Source organism: Bactrocera tryoni, chromosome 3, assembly GCF_016617805.1.
Source record: "Bactrocera tryoni isolate S06 chromosome 3, CSIRO_BtryS06_freeze2, whole genome shotgun sequence".
Lineage (NCBI taxonomy): Eukaryota > Metazoa > Arthropoda > Insecta > Diptera > Tephritidae > Bactrocera > Bactrocera tryoni.
The window spans coordinates 48411267-48423764 of NC_052501.1; the positions used below are offsets into that span (position 1 = coordinate 48411267).

At 40.2% G+C, this 12498-nt stretch overlaps 1 pseudogene; it reads left to right on the top strand.

The window, feature by feature from the left end:
• Positions 1–2071: 2071 nt before the first annotated feature.
• Positions 2072–6853, top strand: LOC120770640 (annotated as a pseudogene).
• The last annotated feature ends 5645 nt before the right edge of the window (positions 6854–12498 follow it).

A 12498-nucleotide genomic window follows, 5' to 3' on the forward strand; every position in this document is an offset into this window, starting at 1 on the left:
TCATAACTTCCTACAGAAATAGTGTTAAAATTTTAACAAGGTGTGCATTGGTTTCAAAATTACGAAGGGTAGTAGCTTTGAAAACGCTTTAAGTTTTGAGAATACCAAAAAATCGCAGATGAAACTTCCATAAGACAGGCTGAAAAACACTCGTAACGTTTTCAACTTTTCTTCAACCGTCTTGATTTTTCAAACAATATTTTTGCAATCAAAAATAAAGATTAATAAGAAAGAAATGGCTGAGTTCGAGTATAATCTAAAATTTTATACTCTCGCAATTCTCTCGCAAAGTGGATAGATATAAACTCAACCAAATTGTTTAAACTTATTATATGAATCACATGAGGTAAAAATTAACTAGAGGATCTGGGACCTTATATTAGGGATTTGCGGTTCAAGCCAAAGTTTAGATTAATTTCATACATATTCCACTTAAATTATTTTAAACATCACACATATTGAACAATATAACTCACTAAAGTCAGATGGAATGTCAAAATAAATAGAAATCACTATATCATTAACATTTGGCATTGCTCAAATATGTACATACAATATACTCGGTAACAATCTTTCATGCAATTTTGTGTTGATAATTCTCACTTCTTCTTCTTAATTGGCGTAGACACCGCTTACGCGATTATAGCCGAGTTAGCAACAGCGCGCCAGTCGTTTATTCTTTTCGCTACGTGGAGCCAATTGGATATCCCAAGCGAAGCCAGGTCCTTCTCCACTTGGTCCCTCCAACGGGGTGGAGGTCTTCCTCTTCCTCTGCTTCCCCCGGCGGGTACTGCGTCGAATACTTTCAGAGCTGGAGTGTTTTCGTCCATCCGGACAACATGACGTAGCCAGCGTAGCCGCTGTCTTTTAATTCGCTGAACTATGTCGATGTCGTCGTATATCTCGTACAGCTCATCGTTCCATCGAATGCGGTATTCGCCGTGGCTAACGCGCAAAGGACCATAAATCTTTCGCAGAACTTTTCTCTCAAAAACTCGCAACGTCGACTCATCCGTTGTTGACATCGTCCAAGCCTCTGCACCGTATAGCAGGACGGGAATTATGAGTGACTTATAGAGTTTGGTTTTTGTTTGTCGAGAGAGGACTTTGCTTCTCAATTGCCTACTCAGTCCAAAGTAGCACCTGTTGGCAAGAGTTATCCTGCGTTGGATTTCTAGGCTGACATTGTTGGTGGTGTTTACGCTGGTTCCAAGATAGACGAAATTATCTACGACTTCAAAGTTATGACTGTCAACAGTGACGTGAGTGCCAAGTCGCGAGTGCGACGACTGTTTGTTTGATGACAGGAGATACTTCGTCTTGCCCTCGTTCACTGCCAGACCCATTTTCTGTGCTTCCTTGTCCAGCCTGGAGCAAGCAGAACTAACGGGGCGGGTGTTGAGGCCGATGATATCAATATCATCGGCATACGTCAGCAGCTGTACACTCTTATAGAAGATGGTACCTTCTCTATTTAGTTCTGCGGCTCGAACTATTTTCTCCAGAAGCAGGTTGAACTATTTTCTTCAAAAGCAGGTTGAAAAAGTCGCACGATAGGGAATCGCCTTGTCTGAAACCTCGTTTGGTATCGAACGGCTCGGAGAGGTCCTTCCCGATTCTGACGGTGGTTTTGGTGTTGCTCAACGCCAGCTTACACAGCCGTATTAGTTTAGCGGGGATACCAAATTCAGACATCGCGGCATAAAGGCAGCCCCTTTTCGTACTGTCGAAAGCAACTTAGAAATCGTCGAAGAGGTGGTGTGTGTCGATTCTCCTTTCACGGGTCTTTTCTAAGATTTGGCGCATGGTAAATATCTGATCGGTTGTTGATTTGCTAAGTCTAAAGCCACACTGATAAGGTCCAATCAGTTTGTTGACGGTGGGCTTTAATCTTTCACACAATACGCTCTATAGAACCTTATATGCGATGTTGAGGAAGCTAATCCCACAGTAGTTGGCGCAGCTTGTGCGGTCTCCTTTTTTTATGGATTGGGCATAGCACACTTAAATTCCAATCGTTGGGCATGCTTTCGTCCCCATATTTTACAAAGAAGCTGATGCATGCTCCTTATCAGTTCTTCGCCGCGTGTTTGAATAGCTCGGCCGGCAATCCATCGGCCCCCACCGCTTTGTTGTTCTTCAGGTGGGTAATTGTTCGAAGTTCGAATACTTCACGGTCGGGTAATAGAACGTCTGCTCCATCGTCATCGATAGGGGAATCGGGTTGCCCTTCTCCTGGTGTTGTGCGTTCACTGCCATTCAGCAGGCTGGAGGCATTCCCTCCATAATCTAAGTACGCTCTGGGCATCGGTGACTACATCATGCTCCGGCCTTGAAATCTTCTGTATGCCGCTGCATTTTTTCGTAGATTTTTCGAGCATTACCCCTGTCGGCCAACTTATCAAGCTCTTCGAACTCACGCATTTCGGCCTCTCTTTTCTTCTGTCTTCAACTCTCGGTATCTATCCCATCCCGCACGTTTAGTGGTCGATCGTAAAGTTGCGAGGTAGGCAGTCTGTTTTCTCTCCGCTGCGACACGGCACTCCTCGTCGTACCAGCTGTTCTTTTGCACTTTCCGAAAACCAATGGTTTCGGTTGCAGCTGTACGTAAGGAGTTTGAAATGCCGTCCCACAGTTCCCTTATACGGAGCTGTTGACAAGTGCTCTCAGAGAGCAGGAGTGCAATCCGAGTAGAAAATCGTTCGGCTGTCTGTTGTGATTGTAGCTTCTCTCCGTCGAACCTTCCTTGTGTTTGTTGACGTGCGTTTTTTTGCTGCACAGAGGCAGGTGCGAATCTTAGCTGCAACAAGATAGTGGTCCGAGTCGATGTTAGGACCTCGGAGCGCACGCACACCTAAAACACTGGAGACGTGTCTTCCGCCTATCACAACATGATCGATCTGGTTGGTAGTTTTTCAATCCGGAGACAGCCAGGTATCTTGATGAATCTTCTTATGCTGGAATCTAGTACTACAGATAACCATATTCCGTGCCCCGGCGAAGTCGATCAGCCTCAACCCATTTGGGGATGTTTCGTCGTGGAGGCTGAATTTACCGACCGTAGTGCCAAATATACCTTCTTTGCCCACCCTGGCGTTAAAGTCGCCAAGCACGATTTTGACATCGTGGCGGGCGCAGCCCTCATAAGTGCGCTCCAAGCACTCATAAAAGGCATCTTTGGTCACATCGTCCTTCTCTTCCGTCGGGGCGTTGGCACAAATCTGCGATATGTTGAAGAACCTCGCTTTGATGCGGATTGTGGCTAGACGTTCATTCACCGGACTGAATGATAGTACTCGGCGACGGAGTCTCTCTCCCACCACAAACCCCACACAATACTTGCGCTCCTTTATATGGCCACTGTAGTAAATGCCACAAGGACCTACTCGTCTCTGTCTTTTTCCCGTCCATCGCATTTCTTGGACGGCGGTGATGTAAGCCTTTATTTTCATGAGGACATCAACTAACTGGGCAGCGGCACCTTCCCAATTAAGGGACCGGACATTCCAGGTGCATGCCCCCAAATCGTAGTCCTTATTTCGTTTGCCATGGTCGTCATCAAAAGGGGGGTCTCTCATCCGAGGCTGTCGTTTAGTTTTCATTGGTACTGTTTTTTACATGGCGGGTCGCAAACCCAGCGCACAACCCTATGTAGGGGATATTTCGCCTTCTCACTTTAGCTCGCCTTCAAACGGATGTTGTTAGGCTACCCAGAGGATACTTGGTCAAAGACCGGAAGCCGTGAGCTGCTTGAGTCATATGTAAAATAACCGTTTTTGGCCACTCCCAAGTGAATGGCGATCAGAGAACTTTCCTCACTTGCGTGAACTTCTACACATGACTCCATCCTCCTCACACTAACCGTTATATTGGGCATAAAGTCGAGTTTTCCATAATAGTTGTGGTAATTCGTGGATTGATTTCACACATTTTCATGAAACTCTGTTATATCCAATGTTATTGAACGATATTTTTAAATTCTTATATTGGGAAAGTAGAAAGCTGTTAAATTGGTTCTAGTGTGAAGGAACATGCCAACAAATTTTTTCATATGAAAAAGATAATGGAGTAAAACAAGTATGGATGGCTGAATTCCGGTGCAATCGAACATTTTATATTCTTACAACTTGTAAGAATCAAAGACAGGGAAATAGTTTAAGGAGTAACACGTGAATCAGAGGATCGAAATCCGAGCAATTTTGTATATACTTATACTATATATATAGGTTTGTTAGAAAAACGAAATTCATTTATGATATGAACTTAAAATTGTACAACTCTGGATTTCAGTTTCATAGTTGACATCCCTGAGAATTTGTAAAACGCAACTTCCTTTTTCTGGATTGCGCTACCGTAGAATACGGACGTATTTTATAATAAGAGTGGCTATTATCGACCCGAATTTGTAGTACAGTCAAAAATCCTGACGTTACTTATATAGGGTCCAGGTCAAGTTTTAGGCCAAATTTATCTATTTTAAGCAGAAAGATACACTGTTGCGAGTAAAACACACTGTATTGTATTCATTGGGCAAACTCACATATTGGCTGTTATATGCGGTGCAAAGTCACCCGGAAGTTCGAAATCTGTATATTAGGTATATGGGGGCTTAGGGAAGTATTCGCTCGATTCAACCCATTTTTGACAGACGGACATACCATTGTTAGGGAGGGATTTTCCCTCAATTTCAATTATATATCTCGAACATTGACCTATATTTTCGATCGAAAGTCAACTATAGTTATTTGAGCATTATTCGTGAAAGTTAATTTCATAAAGATGTATTAATTTTTGTTTAAGTTACAGGTTGCGCGGTTGGACGGACGAACAGACAGTCAGCCGGATTTCAACTCGTTTCGTGATCCTGATAACTTATATATGTATAACTTGGTAACTGGTTGCAAGGGTATAACTTGCAAAAGTAACGCCGTGATTTCATCAATTGAAGGCTAGAAGATAGGCTGTTATTCGAAGAGATTGTTTCTGCATTTCATTAAGATTTCTTATATATTGGAGAATAATTTGGTATAAAGTTAACCGGAATTTCGAAAATAGGTATGAAATGAAATACTTTGAGGGCACTATTTGTCCAAATATTATATTTCGGCTTTCAACGTTACCGTTATATGGGAAGTGGTTTATTATATGATTATACCAATTTTCGCAGAGTTTGATGACGTGCTAAAATTAATTTTTTGGTCCATATAGCTTGAACTGCTTGGACTATACAGTGAACCTTCAGTGAAACTTGTACAACGAGAAGGGACTTTTTCCTAAAATGTTTGTTAGTGAACTTCTTTCGTGCAGTACTAGTTTGTGAAGAAAAAATTATGAATGAAAAATGTCGTAAGAATTACAGGCTGTTGTATTGATGAGAGAATGAAAGTTCTCACGGAATAGCCAATATTGTCAAAAAAATACTTACTATTTTACAGTTCAATATATGTAAGTAAATTCAAAAAGACTGCTGAAGTAGGAAAACTTGATCATAGTTGAAGGCCCAGAAGAATTTTCAGGCCCAGGCTAAAGGTAAAGTTACTCAGAATATCAAAGAACACCCCAAAATATCCGATGCTTTTATCGCCAAGAAGTTGAATGAAGCTGGCATTGCAAAAGCCTACCCTCAAACTGCTCGGAATGACCCGAAGCATTCTGCTGCAGTGGTTATGGAATGGTTGTTGTTCAGCGGACTGCCACATCCTATCCTTAGTCCTCAATTACATTGAACACCTGTAGGCCTATATTGGGACGAAGTTGTGAGTGTGGCAAAGATAATAGCAAACATGTGGTTAAGGCTGCTTTTCAAGAAATATAAGTACATATCCTCTTGAACACAAAATTTTAACCATTCTATAGGGTTGTATGGCAACGGTGCACATACTATACAAATTATTCATCTTCCTTAAATATTGTTAAAATGTCAATTTATGTAAACTGTTGAAGTTTTTTTTATTTACGAAAATGTATTTATTTTGGAATTTTTAATTTTTTCGAGAAATCTGAATTTTTAAAAATAAACCATTACACCGTGAAAATTATTATCTTTGTCACTTTTGGAACTAACCAAAAGTAGTTTAGGAGGGTGGAACTATCTCCACTTTAAAAAATGTTAAGCTCTCAGATTTCGCGTTATGACTCCATATTTACCTCGATTAGTCGTAGGTGATACAAACAACTGTTAGGTGAACAAAAAAAATACCATGTTTGTAACAACAAGTCTTTGAATATAAGCTAGATTGAACAAAATATTACTACTGGGTTGGTTTTTTTTCAGTTCTACGTCTTGTAAGTAATTAAGCGTGTCTATCATGCGTTATCTACCAAGAAGCTACCATAAACCTCTGCTACCAAATGAGCTCCATCCTTCGATCGATTGGCAATTCTACTGCTTTTTCTGCTCGAATGGTTGGTCACTCGCTGCACATATTACGAAAACTTGTTACATACATGTAGCTGATATAATGGTGACCAATATGCAGTTTATGTCCGAAAGCATGGTTGCTGTAGTCATGTGACCATTTAGATAACATAAGATTTGTCCAAGAGGGTACGGCACCTGTTTGGATATTATTTGAAATGATGATATTATTTATAGGCGCAATAGTGTTCGAATGTACATTGAGGAGTTTTACAAGAAGATCTATATACAACGGTATGTAACATCAATAAACCAGAAGTCATTTTATTTTTAAATAATCATATTCTCTTCTAATTCCTTCACTTTATATAACCTGGATTCCGAAGGTTTACGAGAAGATGCGGTTTAATCAAAAATTAGCGTTTGGTAACTTTTCCGAACAATTTTGGCGTCGATTATACTGTGCCTTGGCCGCATTATTTACTATTTCTGTAATTACATCTACATTACAACAGTAATTATTCTTTCATATGTACAAACATTGAAGGCTCTTTCGCTATGCTCTCTTATGATCATTTGAGTAATATAACTAATTCAGTTTTATATATCTTCACAGACAGACAAATTGAGCACGTCGTATTATTGAACTGATTGGGAAGACGTTATACTTCATTCAACTAACGCGGAGGAGGAAAAGAAATTGATGAAGCTTATAGCCTCGGCGATACATTTAAATAGTAATCCTTTTCGTTTAACTAGACCTAATTTTTCCTTTGTTAACGATGAAACAGTGCTGGCGCTAGGGGTACTCATATTTACTTATATAATAGAACTGTTCGCATTTCTTTTCGTATAATTTTAGATCCGTAGGTTACTTAAGCCTAGTCGGACTGAGATTTTGAATCGAAAAATGTAGAAGAAGAGGTAGACTGTCTTGCTCAGTATTAGCCTCTTTTACCTCTCTTATGCTTCATTCAAACAATTCGCCATCGTCAATAACACCCTCACGTGCTCCGAATAAGCGAAAAACAATTATGACAGGGTGGCAGGCGCTGCTAGGTCAACAACACCAACAATAAATGTGGTAGCAATGAAAACTTTTCGCATGCGGAAACGATTATTGAAGCGAGTTAATAGCATCAATATTATGTCCTGCATCGATTGAGAGAGCTCAATACGCCCACACTCACACACACACACTTGCGTATTTATTTATGTAATGGATAACGGTATATTTAGTCACGTGTATGTGTGTGTATTGGTAGACGTCTAGCAACAAAAAACGCAGTTGTGAAAACATTCACGCATGCAAGAGGGTTTATTGAAGAGCACACGTACATTTTTGTTGTGGCCAAAGTGGTAGCAGCTGTTTTGGAATATGAGAGTGTGTGTGTGTGTATGAGCCACACGTTCAAAAATGCAAACCACACTACACATATGGAAACATCCACACACATCTACGTAACTTATAATACTTTCAATTCGGCTACGACATAATTTATATTTGCGAAGTTGTGAAGAGTTGAAGACGACAAGTGAGCGCGTTTAAGGAAGCAGCATAATTGTGAAGAACGCTTGTTTGCCAAGTAATTGTTGAGTATGAGTTTTGGTTCAAAGTTCATTTTAATACTTTAATAAATTTCCACTTTCTATGCATTTATATAAAATACTAAATTGAGAAAGATGCCGAATCTTTTGAACCTGGACTAAAATTAGCAAGAGAGTGGCTCAAATTGAGCGAAATATCGTACAGCTAAAGCTGATGCTAAAAGAATAAATAATTGTAAAATTGGTTCCCATACATAAGAAGTTTTCCAACAAGAAAATCATTGCTGCGTTATAACTTATATTTAGTATGAAACTCCAATAGCACAACTTTAACAGAGTAGAATTATCAAATGCTATGAAGATTGTTAAAAAAAGATACTTTACCTTAAAGTAAGAAAGCCTTCATTCCACAAAAAAATCAATTAAGATGAAATGATTGTTGAGACAATATGCCAGAATAGTAGGAGTGAATAGATGTGAAGACTAGGTAAACGGAAAGTAGAAAAAAGTTAAAATACTGCAACTAGTCCATCAGAGGTAAAAGAAGCTTCACAAGGTGAAATGTAGTTGTGAAGAGTTTGTTACCCATAGCATGGTTAAGTTAGAGACAAGGTTAAACGAGTTCAATCCCATTTGAGTCATGTTGAAAATACGCCAGACTATTTCCTTTCACAATAGATGAATTAGACATCAATGTAGATATCATTTAATTTAACACAGATATAGTAAAAGTATAGCCTTGAAGAAAAACTAGCTGAAAGATATAAGTAATTATTAATGTCTAGAAGTTGCAAAAATGTCTTGAATTTCTCCAAAAATGAAAGCACTAAATGATTTAACAGTGCCCCGAAAGAGTTGAGGCCGTCCGCAGAGGTTGACCCCAACTGTTCCGCGAATTTCCAGGCGCCAAATTGTTGCAGGAGCAACAAACATGGCAGTGGAAATTAATAAAGTCAATTAAGAGGTCCAGGAAGTCAATGCATTTGATAAGACAGTACGAAGATGCCTGAAAAATAACGTACACTAGAGCGATCTTAAAAAATCGTTCCTAAGTGAGGAGCACAGTAAGGCTCGATTTGAGTTCGCCAAACAACACACACAATTTTCCATCGATGATGGGAAGAAGTTACTTGCTCCGATGAACCCAAAATTGATCGAACAGAATCAGACATGGATTGACATACAGGTTGGTGTACAATAGGGTGGGTCGATTCCGGATTTTTTTCGATTCGGGATTTCTTATAGTGCGGAAAAGTTGCCTTAGTACTTCCTGATTCCAATGCAACTTTTTGTTTTGAGATCGGATTGCATCTTCAACCCCAACTCCGGCCTTGAAATTTCGGAAATTCGCCTAAAATCGTGAAATTGTCTACCTAGCGCCTGAAATACGCATCTCATGGCAAAATGTATAAAACAAAAGTTATTTAACACGTATGTGATCATGGCCGTAGGACGAACCGTTCCCGAGATACGAGCGAAAATGCGGCGCGCCAAAGCGCAAGGTGAAAATCGGCTTACGGCCACACTTCTTGACGTTGATTTCGCCGAGTGCTATCACTCACATTCATTCACCTACGCCAAAAGACACGTTCGGATAGGTCTCCACACAAATATTTTTTCATCGAGTTCCTTCACTCTTGTCGGTGATTTCGCCGAGTTCTATCACTTATATTCATTTCCCTGCGCCACACGACACGTTCGGACTGGTCTCCACATGAATATTTTTTCATCGAGTGTGAAGGACTCTTGTCGTTGATTTCACCGAGTGCTATCACTTATATTCTCTCAACAGAACACAGAACTCAAAATGTCTGTATCTAAATTTAAATTTAGACAGAAATGTCCTGAGTTTGGCATATATCCGTACAATCTCTCTGAGTCCCAGTTACCTACTTACCAAGATGTTCTTTTATGTTATCAGTTTGAAAGATTTCGTATTGGGCGACTCCGAAGCGACAACTATGAACCTAGGAGTAAAGAAATTACAGAAATAGTTGCAAAAAAAATTTAAAATACTTTCAAAAGGTCATCTAGTCCGATAGTTTCACACACCAGAGTTGTACAAATGCTCACCACATACCATAAGAAATGTCTGACTCTTAAACACATGTTTTTAAAGAACCTATTAGGGTTGAGCTCTAAAAGAGACGACCTTGTCTCTTCTGCCGGAAAATTATTTGACACCGCTGCTTGTAAATGCATTTATTTTTCTTCTTTCACTTGTCCAAAGGAAAGGAAAGTTCCTATCAATGAACAACCATTTCTCTTGGACCATTTCTTCTGGTTAGAAGAATTGGTCACATTGGAAGTGTTGATCTACCTGAAACAAAAACGATTACAATGAAAAATGAACGTAAAGAAAAGCTTTCAAAACGTCATTCAACATCAACACTTACCAGAAAAGTATCAGCTAGAACACGTGACCATTCAGATCAGCCAGACTCTCATACAGACGACAACAATGTAGGTGCGTCGCACATGGATTCTTCCAAAAACAATGCTGATGATGAATTTTCTCTTCCATCCTCTAAAACCAAAAAAAAAAACACACTAGTATTAGAACACACTGCTTTTGCTGCCCAATTTGAAGTAAGTGATAGAGCAGTGGCCTTGATTGTTTCATTTGCTTTTCTGGATGCCAAAAAAGCAGGTTTGATAACAGAGGATGAGGCCAACTTTGTCACTGACAAATGCAAGATTAGTCGGGCAAAAAAAAGTGTTGGAGTTAAGCTCCAAAACACCGAAAGTATTGACTCTGTATATGGGCTGTATTTTGACGGCCGCAAAGACAATACACTAACACACGTCAGCGAAGGTGAAAAGTACTATCGCGACACTGTCAAAGAGGAACATATTTCTCTTATAGCGGAACCTGGTTGTCATTACTTTGGCCACTTCACCTCTCCTCCCGGGTCAGCTGAGGATGAGACGCAAGCTATATGGCAACATTTACAAGACAATTCAGTTGATGTGGAACATCTAGAAGTTGTCGGTGCTGATGGCACCAACACGAACACAGATTGGAAGGTGGAATCATTCGGAAACTAGAAAATAGAATAGGTAGGCCATTACAGTGGGTTGTTTGTCTTCTACATTTCAACGAACTTCCATTTCGTGCTCTTTTCGAACACATAGATGGTGTCTCAAAGAGTCCAAATACATTCTCTGGCGACATAGGTAAACTGCTCCCTGATTGTGAGAAGTTGCCTGTTGTCAAATTTGAAAGTTTTCCGTCCTGCCAATTATTTTCTGAGGTTATTAACCCGACCCAACTTAGCACAGACCAAGCTTATCTCTATAAAATATCAGAACTGTTATTTCCGGTCAATGTTCCTCAGATTAAGCGTCGATGCATCCAGGTAACATGTGCAAATCTCGCTGGCTTACCTGTGCAAATAGAATTCTGAGATTATACATTTCTACTGACAAACCAACAAAGGAAATAAAGATTTTGGTCAAGTACATACTTACAGTTTACTCACCTTTGTGGTTCTCAATAAGATTCAACAGGTCAATCAAAGATCACTCGCGCCATTTCTATGCTGCAATTCAAAGGTCGAGATACTTACCCGCTAAACTGCGCAAGGTTGTCGATTCATCCATTCAACAGAATGCTTTCGTTGCTCTTCCAGAAAACATTCTCCTTACAATTATGACTGACGAACGGATAGAAGTCAGAAAGTTGGCCCTTGACCGTCTTCTGGCAGCCAGAGAAGCAGAGTCTGACACTGTAAATGGATGGGTTAGATGTAATAAAGTGCCAAGGCTAAATTTCAAAGCTAATAATTATTACGATGTGATTAACTAGAAGACTATTACCTTGACTGTTCCACCAGTTCGTTGTTCAGTTTCTAACTAAGAACTCATAAAAGGGCTGTCGGGAGGCACTGCAGAGGTATGGAAATTTAGTGAATTCCCCTCTCACACCGTGGCAGTCGAGAGAACCGACAAACTGGTGACAGAGGCATCTTCGAAAGTTATTGGCCCCCAATCTCGTGATCGTTATATACGCTCTACACTGAAATCTAGGCCACAAGTGCCAAAGTTTAGTACAAAATCTGATTTTATCAATAAATTTGACACAGATTCAGACTAAAACAAGCCTGACATATGGTTGGTTGGTTGGGTTGGGCTTGTGAGGAACCCAAAGAGCAGCCACCTCCACGCGGTGGGTTCTGGGTGACCAATACAGGTTAGCTGAGAGCTGCAACAATTTTCACCTTGCGCTGTGGCGCGCCGCCTTTTCGCTCGTATCTCGGTAACCGTTCGTCCTACGGCCATGATCGCGTATACCATTTCGGTAGCAAATGACGTGACAAAAAACTTTTGTTTTATACATTTTGCCATGAGATGCGTATTTCAGGCGCTAGGTAGACAATTTCACGACTTTAGGCGAATTTCCGAAATTTCAAGGCCGGAGTTGGGGTTGAAGATGCAATCCGATCTCAAAACAAAAAGTTGCATTGGAATCAGGAAGTACTAAGGCAACTTTTCCACACTATTAGAAATCCCGAATCGAAAAAAGTCCGGAATCGACCAACCCTAGTTTACAAGGTGGCAACATAGGCCTGTGAATGAAATGGACTTATATC